At 36.9% G+C, this 14,215-nt stretch overlaps 1 non-coding gene across 1 annotated transcript; it reads left to right on the forward strand.

Moving 5' to 3' along the window:
• The first annotated feature begins 13,899 nt into the window (after positions 1-13,899).
• LOC122098107 lies at positions 13,900-14,006 on the forward strand. The gene has a single exon (XR_006145666.1). It is a non-coding gene; the product is annotated as a U6 spliceosomal RNA (small nuclear RNA).
• Positions 14,007-14,215: the final 209 nt, after the last annotated feature.

Here is a 14,215-nt window from a genome sequence, read left to right on the forward strand (position 1 = left end):
TTGTTTACATGTAAACAGATCCTCATTTACTTGCAAAAGTCTGTCAGTGAGTCAAACCTAACTCATGCAAGTGAGGTGAATTCTTCTCTCATGCTTTCTTTACATTAAAAATAAGAACTGTTCGGTAATGTGCAATCATTTTGATATGAAGTGTGACTCCTATTTTCCATAATATGAATCAAGCAGAGGAATCAGTTTAAGATGTGAAAGTGACTTAAAAAGAGTCTCAGACCTTGAAAATTGTCCTGGGTATGAATTTTTGGAGAAATATCCCTTTTCAAAGACAAAGGACTAATTTTTTAAAAATTATGCTGGTACTGGGGTTTGCACTCCTGGCCTTGAGCTCTATCTGGGCTTTAAATCTCAATGTTTGCTCTATACCTCCCAAGCCACACCTTCACTTCTTCCATTTACCACAAGTGGAGAAAAGAATATCTTAGGTTTATCTTCTTGGAATTGCTTCGAATTGCAATTGTCAAATTTGAACCTACCGACTATCTAGGTGTAAGCCACTGGTGCTGTGCTAAAACTCACTTCATAAGAATAAAAAATCACAAAAAGAGGAGAAAAAATATTTGTTCAATTATTTATGTGTTGTCTGATAAACCAAAGCACTTGCTACTGGAAGAGAAAAAGAGAGAAGATGGAGATGAATATGTAGGAGAGAGACACAAAGAAAGAAGAAAGGAAGGGAGGTTAAAAGAGGGGAGGGGAGTGGAAGGGAGGATACGAGAGGAGGGGGTAGCTGAGTACAATAGTCTACTCCTCACTAAGGTTTTTTTGGACAATCAGTACCTTTGCATTTATGTAGCCAAAGCTTTTTATTTTTGGTAGTAGTAAGCTGAGATATAAAATAACAATTTACGGGTAATAACATGTTAGTTTGCTTCCTTCTGCACCAAGGAAGCCACATTTAGGTTACTGTCAGAGAGAAGGCAAGAGTAAGCAATTGAAGTGATTCTGAGAAACAATAATTGATATGCCAGGAATGCTCCCTTGTATGGTGAAGTCAAGCATCACTCATGTTCCCTGTTCCAGTCTTCCTCTCAACAAGAACAGCAGAAACAGAAGAGGAAGGAGATATCTGAGTAATGATCATCTCTCTGTTTACTCTCATCCCTTGGTCTCTCAAAAAATGAAACGAAAGGAGACTTAACCTGAGCTAGTGGGGAACATGAGAGGAAAAAGTTCAGTCTAACTTATTGTGAAACTTTAAAAATAATTGGAGCAGCATTTCAAATACTGAAATAAAACTTCTTAAATTATTAACAAAAAATAACTAGAAATTTATCGAAAACTTAGAAGACTACAGAGCTCACTACATAGTGGAATCTGAAAATTGAAACTGATTCCTGCTTCTATCATCAGAAATTGAAGATCGTCCCTAAACGTCCAATCCTAGGTAAATTACCCTTGATATTCACTTATACTTTGTGAATATAATGCCGAAAATATGACTTTAAATTTAGACTGCTGAAGTGATAAGCGATGGGAATTCATGATGGATAACATAATGCTGACAGAATGGAAATTATTTCCCTTCCATCTTCATTGTGTAGAGAATAAAAATGCTCTATTGGATGGCCCTGAAAGTCCAATTCTAAAGTTAGGACAGAAGGTGAATAGTAAAGATCTATCTTAGCCATTCTGAGATTAGAAATGTGGAGAAATATGCTCATTTATGTAGGTCAAATATGGAAGAGAGGATGTGGCAAGCCCATAGCCAAATGCCAAATTAGAGATATTTAACAAAATACCATGAAGTTGAAACAAGTCTTAAAAGGGGATCTGGGCTAAAAGGGAGTCGGGTAGAAGAATGTAGAGGGAAATGGTGGACTAATACATTCATAACATTCAATGTACACATGTCAGAATATAAGTAGGAAACATGAATGGATAGGTGGGGTTGGAGTAAGGGAAGGAAGAAAAATGTGAAGTTTAACAATGATCCAGATGCACTGTATATTGAAATGCACATACACTCTATTCAACACTGACATGATGAAGCAAAACCCCTTTGCACAACTAGCTAAACACAAATATTTTTGAAGTTTTAATATTCAGAGTCCTGAAGCATAAACCTTTAGAGATAAATAAGAAGAGAGAATTGGCATATTGTTGAGGCTTGTTTCCCTTTCAATATACTAAATTTAATGTGTCAATTCTGCTGCAAATATAAATTTTATTTTGCCTATTCTTTTAAGCAAATTGCTTAAAATGTAGAGAACCAAATTCCAATATCCCTTCATTTCCAATAAAAAAAATCTTATGCACCTTTAAATTTCTCAGTTATTTCTAAATTCCTTAATGCAATGCATTATTGGAACTATTTTCATTCCATAGTTAAATTTATTTTTTTGTTGTTGTTGTGAAAATACTGTACAAAGGGGTTTCAATTAAATGGGCAAGATAATGAGTACATTTCTTATCAAGCATTGTAGCCTCCTCCTTTGTTTCCCCTTCCCATAACTTCCCGTCCTCTCCCCGCTCCCCACCCAATCCTCCCCCCCACCAAAATTTTAAAGTTTGTTTTCGACATAATGACTTGTACATCTCATTGTTGTAATTGGTCCAACTGTATCCCTATTATTTAAACGATTTGTTTTTTCCCTTCCCCTCCACAAATTATACCAACATCAAGTACAGTGAAAGCAGGGTTTGTACAGTGGGGAAGGGACATACAAAGCAAAAAAGAAATAATCTTATAAATGTGTTAGAAACAATCACATGAAAGGAAAAAACATTTGAATATATAGCTTAGGGTTCATTTCCCTAACATAAACTTGTCTGACAGTTTCTGTGTCTCAGACATACAATAGTTATTGCAAATAAGGGAAACCATGGCACTTATGATTCTTTGGGCCTTGCTTACGTCGCTTAATATATTTTTTCCAAGTCTTTCCATTTCCTAACAAATGGGGCAAATGTCATTCTTTCTGATGGAGGCATAGAATTCCAGTGTATATATATATACCACATTTTCTTCATCTACTCATCTACTAAAGGGGCATCTGGGTTGGTTCCATATATTAGCTATGGTAAATAATGATGCAATAAACATAGTTGTGGTGGAAGCTCTACTGTGGTCTTATATGTGAACATTTGGGTAAATACCCAAAGTGGGATTGCTGGGTCATAGGGGAACTCTATTTGTAGACTTTTGAGGAACCTCAATACTGATTTCCAAACTGGTTGAACAAGTTTACACTCCCATCAACAATACAGTAGTGTTCCCTTCTGTCCATATCCCCTCCAGCATCTGTTGTTATTAGAGTTCTTGATTATAGTCATTCTAACTGGTGTGAGGTGGTATCTCAATGTTGTTTTCTTTTATGACTAGGGAGGTTCAGCATTTCTTCATATGTCTATTGGCCATCCTTCTTTCCTCTTCAGAGAAGGTTCTCTTTAAGTCTTTAGCCCACTTATTTATTGGGCAGTTGTTTCTTTGAAGATTTGTTGGGGTATTTAAATTTTTGAGTTACAGGTATATTTTAAATATGAGACCCTTGTCCATTTTATGGCCAACAGAAAGCCCAATCCGTGGGCTTTCTGTTAATCTTGCTAGCTATGTCCTTTGCCAGGCAGAAGCTCTGCAACTTTATGCAATCCCATTTGTCCAACCTTTCTTTGATTTGTTGTGTTTCTGGGTCTCTATTAAGAAAATTTCGGACTGTGCCAACAAGACCTAGGGTTTCTCCTATTCCATCCTGCAAAGTTTTCAGAGTGTCTGCTTTGAGTATGAGGTCTTTTATCCATTTGGAGTTGTTTCTGGTGAAGGGTGATATATAAGGATCTAGCTTTAGTGTTCTACAAATTGTTAACCAATTTTACCAGAACCATTTACTGAAGAGACTGTCTTTCTTTGATTCTATTTTTTAGCTCCCTTACCAAAAGATTAAATGGCTATAGGTCTGTAAGTTCCTTTCTGGGTTTATAATTCTATTCCATTGGTCCTGAGGTCTGTTCTTGTGCCAGTACCAAGCTGTTTTGATTACTATGGCTTTGTAGTTGAATTTGAATGTGGTATTGATATTCTTCCAGCACTGTTCTGTTAAGGATCATTTTTGCTATTCAGAGTCTTTTATTGTTCCATATGAATTTTTTGATTCCCTCTTCCATTTCCTTGAAGAATGAGGTTGGAATATTGATAGATATATCGCATTGAATTTGTAGATAGCCATTGGAAGTATTGCCATTTTCATGATGTTGATCTTTCCCAATCCAGGAGTAAGAGAGTTTTTGCCACTTTCTAAGTTCAGTTTTGATTACCTTTTTCAGTTTTTTAAAGTTTTCATCATAGAGATCTTTCGCTTCTTTGGTTAATTTAATTCCTAGGTATTTTATTTTTTATGGGGCTATTATGAATGTAGTTGCTATCCTAATTTCAGCCACTCTTTTCTTATTGTTGGCATACAGAAAATCCATTGATTTTTGAGGATTAATTTTATACCCTGCTACTTTGCCGAAGTTTTGAATCAGCTTGAGTAATTTTGGAGTGGACTCTGTGCGATTCTTTAAATACAAGATCATGTCATCTGCAGAGAGGGAGAGTTTTACTTCTTCTTTCCCTATTTGGATCTCTCTTATATTTGCATCTTGTCTTATTGCTGTAGTTAGGCATTCCAATATTAGACTGAAGAGAAGTGGAGAGAGTGGGCATCCTTGTCTCATTCCTGAGTTAAGAGGAAATAGTTTTTTACCATTAAGTATAAGGCTGGCTACAGGTTTGTCATATACAGCCTTTATTGTATTGAGGAAGGTTCCATGGATTCCTCATTTTTCCAGAACCTCCATAAAAAAGGGTGTTGGACCTTGTCAATTGCTTTTTCTGCATTTATTGAGATAACCATGTTGTTCTTATCCTTGCTTCTGTTGATGTGATGAATTATATTATTTGATTTGCATATATTAAACCAACTTTGCATCCCTGAAATGGAACCTGTTTGATCGTGGTGTATGATTTTTTTGGAGGAATTTTTGAAGTAGATTGGCCAAAATTTGGTTGAGAAGTTTGCATCAATGTTTATCGAAGAAATGGATCTATAGTTCTCTTTCCTTGATGAGTTCCTTCCTGGTTTTGGGATGTGTGTTATGATGGCCTCATAGAATGAGTTTAGTAGTGAACTTTCTCTTTCAGTTTCATTGAAGAGTTGGAAGAGTATTGGTGTGAGCTCTGCTTTGAAGGCCTTATAGAATTCCGCTGTAAAACCATTTGGTCCTGGGGTTTTCTTAGATGGGAGGTCTCTTATTGCTGTTTCTATTTCAATGCTTGATATAGACCTTTTAAAATACTTTGATTCATCTTGGCTTAGTTTTGGCATGTCAGTATTTGCTTGGATAAGGTCCATTTCTGCCAAGTTCTCAAACTCATTAGTAGAAAGGTTTTAGAAGCATTCCCTTATAATGTTCTGAATCTTAGTTGTTTCTGTGATGATGTTTCCATTCTTATCTCTGAGTTTATTTGGGTGTGTTCTCTTTTTTTTCTGCTAAGGGTGCATCATTTTTGTTACTTTTTTCTAAGAATCAACTCTTTGGTTTCTTGAAACTTTCTTTTTTTTACATTGCAATTCATTTAATTATGATTTAATTTTAATTATTCATTTCCATCTACTGGATTGTGTTTAACTTGCTGCTCTTTTTCAAGGAGGCTCAGATGTCTCATTAAAGTGGTTTCAGGTCTCTCTAATTTGTTGATGTAGGAATTCAGAGGTATAAACTTGCCTCTGAATACTGTGTTTGCTGTGTCCCAGAGGAGCTAGTAATTGGTGTGTTCATTTTTATAGAATATCATGAACATTTGAATTTCCTTTCTGATCTCTTCCATGACCCACTCGTGATTCAGCAGTGTGTTGTTCTGGATCCATGTGTTACATGACTTTCTTTGGTGGCTTTTGGTGTTAAGTTCTAATTATATTCCCTTGTGGTCTCAGAGAATGCAAGGTGTAACTTCACTGTTTCTGAATTTGGACAAGTTTGCTTTGTGGCCTAAAATGTGGTCTATTTTGGAAAATGTTCCATGTGCTGCTGAGAAAAACGTATTGTCTAATGCTGCTGGGTGAAATATTCAGCAGAAGTCGGTTAAATCTAGTTGGTCTATGCAGTTGTTTATATCTGCGGTTTCTCTGTTGAGAGAAAATTGTGGGGAAAATTGTGTGCTAAAGTCCCCAACAATTAATGTCTATGGATCTTTGTGGGAGTTGAGGGAAAGGAGTGTTTCTTGGATGAATTAGGGTGCTCCATTGTTTGGCAAATAGATATTTAGAATTGTAATATCCTCCTGAAGGAGTGATCCCTTAATTAGTATGTACCGACCTTTTCAATAATTTTAATTAAAAGCCTATTTTATCTGATATTAGGATTGCAACTCCTTCCTGTTTATGGGGGCCGTTTGCTTGGTAGATTTTGTTCCAGCCTTTAAAATTGAAAATGTGTTTGTTTTTGTGGGCAAGATGTGACTCTTGAAGGCAGCAGATAGAAGGATCTTGCTTTTTAATTCAAGTAGACAGACTTTGTCGCTTAATTGGAGAGTTAAGCCCGTTAATGTTGAGAGATAGAACTGAGAGGTATTTGGGAGTTCCTGCCATTTTATCTAACTACTTCGGGGCTGCTGTAACTGTGTTCTTCCTATGGTTCTTGGGTTCTCAGTTTGGGTGCTGTTTCTTGGCCTTTATTGTGGTCTTGTTGGTTTACTCTGTGTAGGACATCTTTAAAATTCTTTTATAGGGCTGGTTTGGTGGGGATATATTGTTTCAATTTTTGTTTGCTATGGAAGGGTTTTATTTGACCTCCGATTACTAAGGAGAGTATAGCTGGATAAAATATTCTTGGTTGATAGTTGTTTGTCTTTAGGGCATGGCTTACACCATTCTAGGCTCTTCTTGCTTTGATTGTCTCTGCTGAGAAATCTGAGGTGATTCTAATTGATTTCCCTTTATAGGTGATTGATATTTTCTCCATGACAACTTTAAGGATCTTTTCCTTGTTCTGAATTAATCCTTTGTGCATTATAATGTGACAATGGGATATATTGTTCTGGTCTAGTCTATTGGGAGTTCTAAAAGCTTCTTGTATCTGAATAGACCTATCTTTTTGCATGTTTGGGAAGTTGTCTGCTAGGATCCTGTTAAACAAATTTCCTAGACCATTGACTTCTGGCTCTAGGTGTTCCTCTACACCCATTATCCTCAGATTAGGCCTTCTAATGGTGTCTTCCAAGGGTTGAATGTTGAATAGATCTATGATATTTCTTGGATTTGTCTTGGATGGTTGTATGTTCTTTCTCTATAATATCTAGGCTGTCTTCTATCCTCAGAATTCAATCTTCTGCATGGCCTATCCTACTATCCAGACTTTCTACTTTTTTTTTCTTTTCCTTCGAGTTGGTCAGTTTTTATGGCTTCTAATTCTTTGATGGATCTTTGTTTTAGATCTTGTATGAAATTCTTTCCTTCCTTAATTTGGTGTTCAGGGTTTATTCTCAAATCACTTGGTGGATTGGTTATGGTTTCCTTGGACTCCCATTCCTTCTGTTGGGATCCATTCAGCATTCCCTTTGTGTACTCCCTGACTTCTATCAGCTCTCTGTTTATGGATTCCATGAATGCCTCTTGTGATCTTTGTCTATGCTCATCCCATTCTTGCAATTCCTTTATTACTCTTTGATTAGTTTCCTCACGTTCATGCAATCCCTGTAGTTCTCTTTGACTGATCTCAGCCTACTCACAAAATTCCTTTATTTCTCTTTGAGTGTTCACAAGCTGCTCATGCAATTCTTTTATCTATCTTTGAGTAGCTTCCTCACACCTATGAGCTTCCTGTTTTGACCTTTGGTTTGCCTCCTCTCTCTCTATCATGCTCACCCAGAGTCCTTTGCAGATTTTCAATTTTTTATTTACCATGTTCACCATTAGTGTTTGTAGAGCTTTTTGGGAGCTCTCCTCTGGATTATTCATTATCTATTCTGTCCGTGATTATCATGAGTGGGAGTTGAGATACCCGGACTTGCCATTTTTCTTGTATTTTTCTGGTTTATTCTGCCCTTTGGGATGAGAGTAACACCAGTTTGTGCTAGAAAACTATCATAAGGCAAGCATCAACAAAGTCTGTAGTTGCACAGTCAAAAGCCTGCAGATGTAATCTAGTTCAACAGATATATATTTCAACATCAAACAAGTATGTATTAATAGGCTATGAACCGCAAAGAAGAATTTGACAAACCAGAAATTATTAAGTTTAGTGAGAGGTGTGGATATAAATAAGAATAGAGGGATGTGGAAAGGTAGAGGGAAATAGGTTCAATAGAATGATAGTAGAGACTGGGAAAAAAAGAAAGAGAAAAAGAGACAAGCAAAAATAGTGAAACAAAAATTAAAAATTAAAAAGTGAAACACTGAAGAATGATGCAAATTAAAAACGCAATATTCAGAGAAGGACGGGAATAGGATAAGAGAAGGGGAGGGATAGAAAGGAGACGTGAAAAGTTAAAAAATAAGAATGCGTAAAATTTTATATAGGTATATAGAGGTAGTATGGCTATTAAGGAATTTAATTCTAAGAGGTTTTGAATTCAGTAATAAACTTCTGGATTAAGTTGTACAAGGGGGGATAACGTCTAATAATCGACTACAGGTATATCTGAGAATGAGGAGAACAGCAATTAAATCACGCAAAGAAGAATGAATGAGAAGAAAAAGTGAAAAGAATGAGAAAGAAAGGAGAAAAGGGTCAAAAGGTCAGTAGAGTTAAACAAAAATGAAAAAAAGCACACACATACATATACCCCTAAAATAAAAATTAGAAGAGGAAGAGAAAAAGTTAATAGAAAACAATTTTTAAAGTTAAATATTAAAAATTTTCTTACTAGAGACCCAGAAAAACAAAAAAATAAAAAAAAGGTTGGACAAACTGGATTGCACGCAATTGCAGAGCTTCTGCCTGGCAAAGGACATAGCTAGCAAGATCAATAGAAATCCCACGGATTGGGAGAAGATCTTCCCTAGCCATACAACAGATAAGGGACTCATATCTAAAATATACTTGGAACTCAAAAAATTAAATCCCCCCCAACAGCAAATCCTCAAAGAAACAACTGCCCAATAAATAAGTGGGCGAAATGCTTAAAGAGAAACTTCTCTGAAGAAGAAAGAAGGATGGCCAATAGACACACGAAGAAACGCTCAACCTCCCTAGCCATAAAAGAAATGCAAATCAAAACAACACTAAGATACCACCTCACACCAGTTAGAATGGCTATAATCAAGAACTCTAAAAACAACAGATGCTGGAGGGGATGTAGACAGAAGAGAACCTTAATTCATTGTTGGTGGGACTGTAAACTTGTTCAACCACTTTGGAAAGTAGTATGGAGGTTTCAAAAAAGACTTCACATAGAGCTCCCCTATGATCCAGCAATCCCACTTTTGGGCATTTACCCAAATGTTTACAAACAAGACCACACTAAACCTACCAGCACAACTTTGTTTATTGCAGCATTATTTACTATAGCTAAGATATGGAACCAACCCAGATGCCCCTCAGTAGATGAATGGATCAAGAAAATGTTGCATATATACACACTGGAATTCTATGCCTCCATTTGAAAGAATGACATTGGCCCCATTTTTTAGGAAATGGAAAGACTTGGAAAAAATTATATTAAGTGAAGTAAGCCTAGCCCAAAGAAACATAGATCCCATGGTTTCCCTTATTTGCAATAGTTAGTATATGTATCAGTCAAGCAGAAAAGGTCAGATAAGTGATGTTAGGAAAATGAACCCTAAGATATGTATTTAAATGTTTTTTTTTCTTTCATGCATTTGTGTCTATTGCATTTATAAGATTATTTCTTTGTTGCTTTGTATGTCCCTCCCCCACATTATAACCCCTGCTTTCAATGTATTTGATGTCGGTATAATTTGTGAAGGGGAAGGGGAAAACAAGTCATTTATATAAGGATACAGGTGGACCTGTTGCAACAATGAGAAGTACAAGTTGTCATGTCGAAAACGAACTTTACAACTTTGGTGGGGGGGTCGGGGCAGGATTTGGTGACGGGGCAGGGGGAGGCTTGGAAGGGATCGGAAGGGGAAACAAAGGAGGTGGCTACAATGCTTGATAAGAAATGTACTCATTATCTTGCCCATGTAATTGTAACCCCTTTGTAAAGTTTTTTCACAATTAAAAAAAATTAATTAAAGGTACCAAAAGAGTTCTTTGCTTTTTTTGGGTGAGATGGGAAGATCCTGTATTTCCCTTGTGTCCATATCCAGTCTCTTTTTGGAGTCTCTGGTCTGCTTGTGGTGTTTTATTTTCCTGTAACTTTATTGTTTTCTTAAGTCAGGTTGTTTGAGTAGGCAGAAAAATGCTTTGCTTTACCCAGGATATTGTCATCCTCCTTCCAGGCTAGTTCAATGGGAGGGATATCTGCTTTGAGTATCCCAAAAGAGGGTGATGGCTGTTTCTTCTACTTTGGAGATGCTGTGATGGGGCTAGGTTCTGGGTAGTGTTGAGGCCTTTCATCGAACAGTAGCTTTGCTCTGAGGGGCTAGCTTCTGAGGTAGTCACAGAGCCCAGCCAGGAGCCATTCTCAGGGTTTACTGTTACTGAATTTCAATTGATTGTCTAGACTGTTGTAGGGAGGGGCAGTCTGTGGCTCTGTTTATCCAGTGAAGAAAGCCGCTCCTGGGGCTGTTGCAGGCCTGGGCTGGGTGAATTTTCCCTGGGTGGAGCTGAGCCTGGAAGTTCAGGTTAGATTCCTGTGAACTGCTAAATGACTTTTTGTTTTCATCCAAGGACTGAGTTGGAGCTAGCTGCACAGCCAGGCCTTTGCCAGTATCACAGAGGGAGATCTCCGGTAGTGGGCAGGGAGGGGTAGCCTTCCCATCTCTGTTCCCTGAGAACGAGTGAGGAAGTCAGGCTCCTACTCACACAGGAGTCTGGTTCCTGGTTCATCTCTGGGCCTGTGGTCTGAAAGATGAAGATGTCTGCTCCTTGTCAGTTCTTGCTGGTGTTGAGTAGAATCCTCTTGCTTACTGTGTCTGGTGCCTTTGTCCTAGACTCTCTGTGTTGCAGGTATGGTGGCTCCGGCCACGACTGCCCCTGCCACATTCGCAAACATGGCTGTTGGCAAGTGTCAGATTTGTCTCCTTGCCTGGATTTTTCCTCTCTGGCCTAACACTCTGTACTGTGGTTGCACACTTGGTGTGATTCTCTGGCTTAGGACTCTTCACTGGAGCACTGAAACTGCTTTCTATGTGATAGCTTGTTTAGCTTCCAGCTTCTCCTCAGCTATCTTCCCGGAACCCTAAATTTAAATTTTAAATGACAAATTCTTTTCAAATCCTTTCACTCGGGAAGAGGTATGGATAGATAAGTGATATGGGCAGAATAAGAATTATTCATAAGGTTCTAAATGGATGTTTACCTAGTTTTCTCTCAGCTGGATCATAGAATACAGACTGTCCTAATTGGAAAAGTTAGCCTTCCGAGGTTTTCTGCATATAAACACTCCATCAACATTTTGACTACCAAGGTATTAGTACCTGGTCACTTGTTTTATTTTTTTTTTTTTGTTGGTCATGCAGGCTGAATTCTGGGCCCTGGCACTGTCCCTCACCTTTTTAGCTCAAGGCTAGTGCTCTGCCACTTGAGCAACCGTGCAGCTTCTGGCTCTTTTCTGCTTATGTGGTCCCGAGGAATCGAGCCCAGGGCCTGATGCATGCAAGGCAAGCACTCTACCACTGAGCCAACCTTCCAGCCCCTCCATCAACATTTTATTAGAGAATTATTCAAGATTAGCTATATGTTGATTGATAGTGACTGATCATGAGAGAAAGTTGAGGGAAAACCATCTACACTTCAGTGAGGTTCTGATATGTGCTTCACAAAATGTTATGAAAGCTCTACATGAGAAATCTAGCAGCTGCATTTCTAAAAAGTCCTTGGGTTGTTACATTTTCTGATATTGTCTCAATTCAAATACTTCTCCTTGGAGTTCCGTACTATTTCAATGATGCTGTATTAGCTCCTCATTACAATTTGCAGACTGGTCTTTTTGATGAAATTTGTGCTTTTCAAAATTGCTCTCCAAATTCCATCCACAAACTGCATACAAAATTTATCTGAAATAATTTGTATCTGTTTATAGTGCGTATACTTTTAGTTTTCATTACACATATAGAATGTAGTAAAAATTCTCATAGCAATTATACTGCACTAGCTTGTGGGCAGATTCTAATGTAAATAATATACTGTGTTCATGTAGAGTTTTTGAGTATCCAAAGTAATAAGCCTGTGGTTCTAAAACCAATACCTTACTTATATTGAGTGACAAATACATCTTCATATAAGCAGAGAAGTTTTCCTTGTATCTTTTTAACATATATTTTTATTATAAATACTGTACAGACGGGTTACAGTTACGTAAGTTAGGTAATGAGTACATTTCTTATTGAGCATTGCAACCCCCTCCTTTGTTTTTCCCTTACCATCCCTTCCCTTCAAACCTCTCCACCTCCCCCCTTCACCCATCCTCTGGTAGAGTGTCTTGTATATTTCATTGTTACATAGGTCAACCAGTATCCTTATATCTTAAATGAAGAAATCCTGGCTTGATTTATGCTGATTCTACCTGTGTAGACACATCTAAAATCACTGGGCAAGTCCAAGAGCACATAAATGCCATCATTTTTTTTGTCAGTTGGTATAATTGTGTTCTACACATTTATTGAGAGGTTACATATTATTCTCAAACTTTAAAACATTAAAAATACTTTCTTTTTTTTTCTTGTTTTCTTGGCCAGGAAATCAGCAAGACCTCAGTCAGTATTTCTCACATAGGAATTTTCATATGGGTTAGTTAAATGTATATGTAGAGTCCAGTTTTCTGAGGACTCACTCATCTGCCTAGGAATTCATGCTGGTTTTTGGAAAAAGAGCTCAAGTAAGGATGCCACTTAAACCCTTATTACTTTACTCTTTACCAGGGTATTCTCCTGCTACTTTGGTTGTTGAGAGTGTCTACAAGAGTAAGCATTACCTGAGGAGCAGGGAGACACCATATGAATTATACTTACTGAGGTTTCCAAGTGACTTGCTATCACTTGTACTGCATTTTGTAAGTCAAATCTTTCTAAAACTACCTGTTTTAAGAGATAAGAGGAATGGTAAATGAACTCTTAGGGACAAATACATCTTCAATATATATTGTTCCAAGTATTCCGTTTAAGTCATATTCAATAACTGGTGAAAATTGTGTTGGCTGAAATTATGTGTCTTTCTCCATGTCTGCATGTATACATGTGTATATGTATGTGTGTGAATAGAAACATACATGTGTACATCATAGCTTATATCATCATTTATTCCTTGCTAATAAATAAAGTAAGGAATTCCTAAAGTTTTAACAGAAACTGTGTAGTTAAAATCTTAACTCTTCACTCTGCTTCTTTACACAAAGACTTTGCAAATTCTCATTAATAAAGTTTTCATAAACTCTGAAATGTACATACTTAGTACTTAATGTCTGCTACCAAAAATCTTAAATACTTTACAGAAAAGTTTTAGACCTGCCAAACAGTCCTATTTTTGGCATATATAAGCAAAATCCCAAAATTAAGCATATTTAAAACATTAAAACTTAAGAGTTGCTGCAATGTTCATTTTGACAGGTGCCTTGTATAGAATAATTGAATTCTTCCTCCTACACATCTCTTAAACTACAAATATCAGGAATTATTTTGTTTTTGGCATGTCTATATTGATTTTATTCTTAAATGTGTGCTTATGTAAGAAATACATGATTCTAAAATTTCACAACTATTCTTTTGAACTTACTTTTTGTTGAATTGTCTAGTTTAATAAAATCAATAAAAATTATACTTTCTATATAATAAATGTACTGTGCTCAATTTAGCATAACATACACTAACATTGGAATGATACAGAGAAGATTAGCATGCACCCTGCACAAGGATGACATGCAAATTCTTGGAGTGTTCCATATTTTTACAACAACAGCTGCTGAAAGGTATGTGGCAACAAAGGAACCATACTGCCTTCTTGGTGGGAGTGTAAACTTGTTCAACTACTTTGGAAAGCAGTATGGAGGTTCCTCAGAAGAATCCACATAAACCTCCCCTATGACACAGTAATCCCACTTTTGGGGATTTACTCAAATGATCATAAACAAGACCATACTAAAACTACCAACACAACG

This window comes from Dipodomys spectabilis, unplaced genomic scaffold (genome assembly GCF_019054845.1).
Source record: "Dipodomys spectabilis isolate Male_0828 unplaced genomic scaffold, ASM1905484v1 ptg000458l, whole genome shotgun sequence".
In the NCBI taxonomy this organism is placed as follows: domain Eukaryota; kingdom Metazoa; phylum Chordata; class Mammalia; order Rodentia; family Heteromyidae; genus Dipodomys; species Dipodomys spectabilis.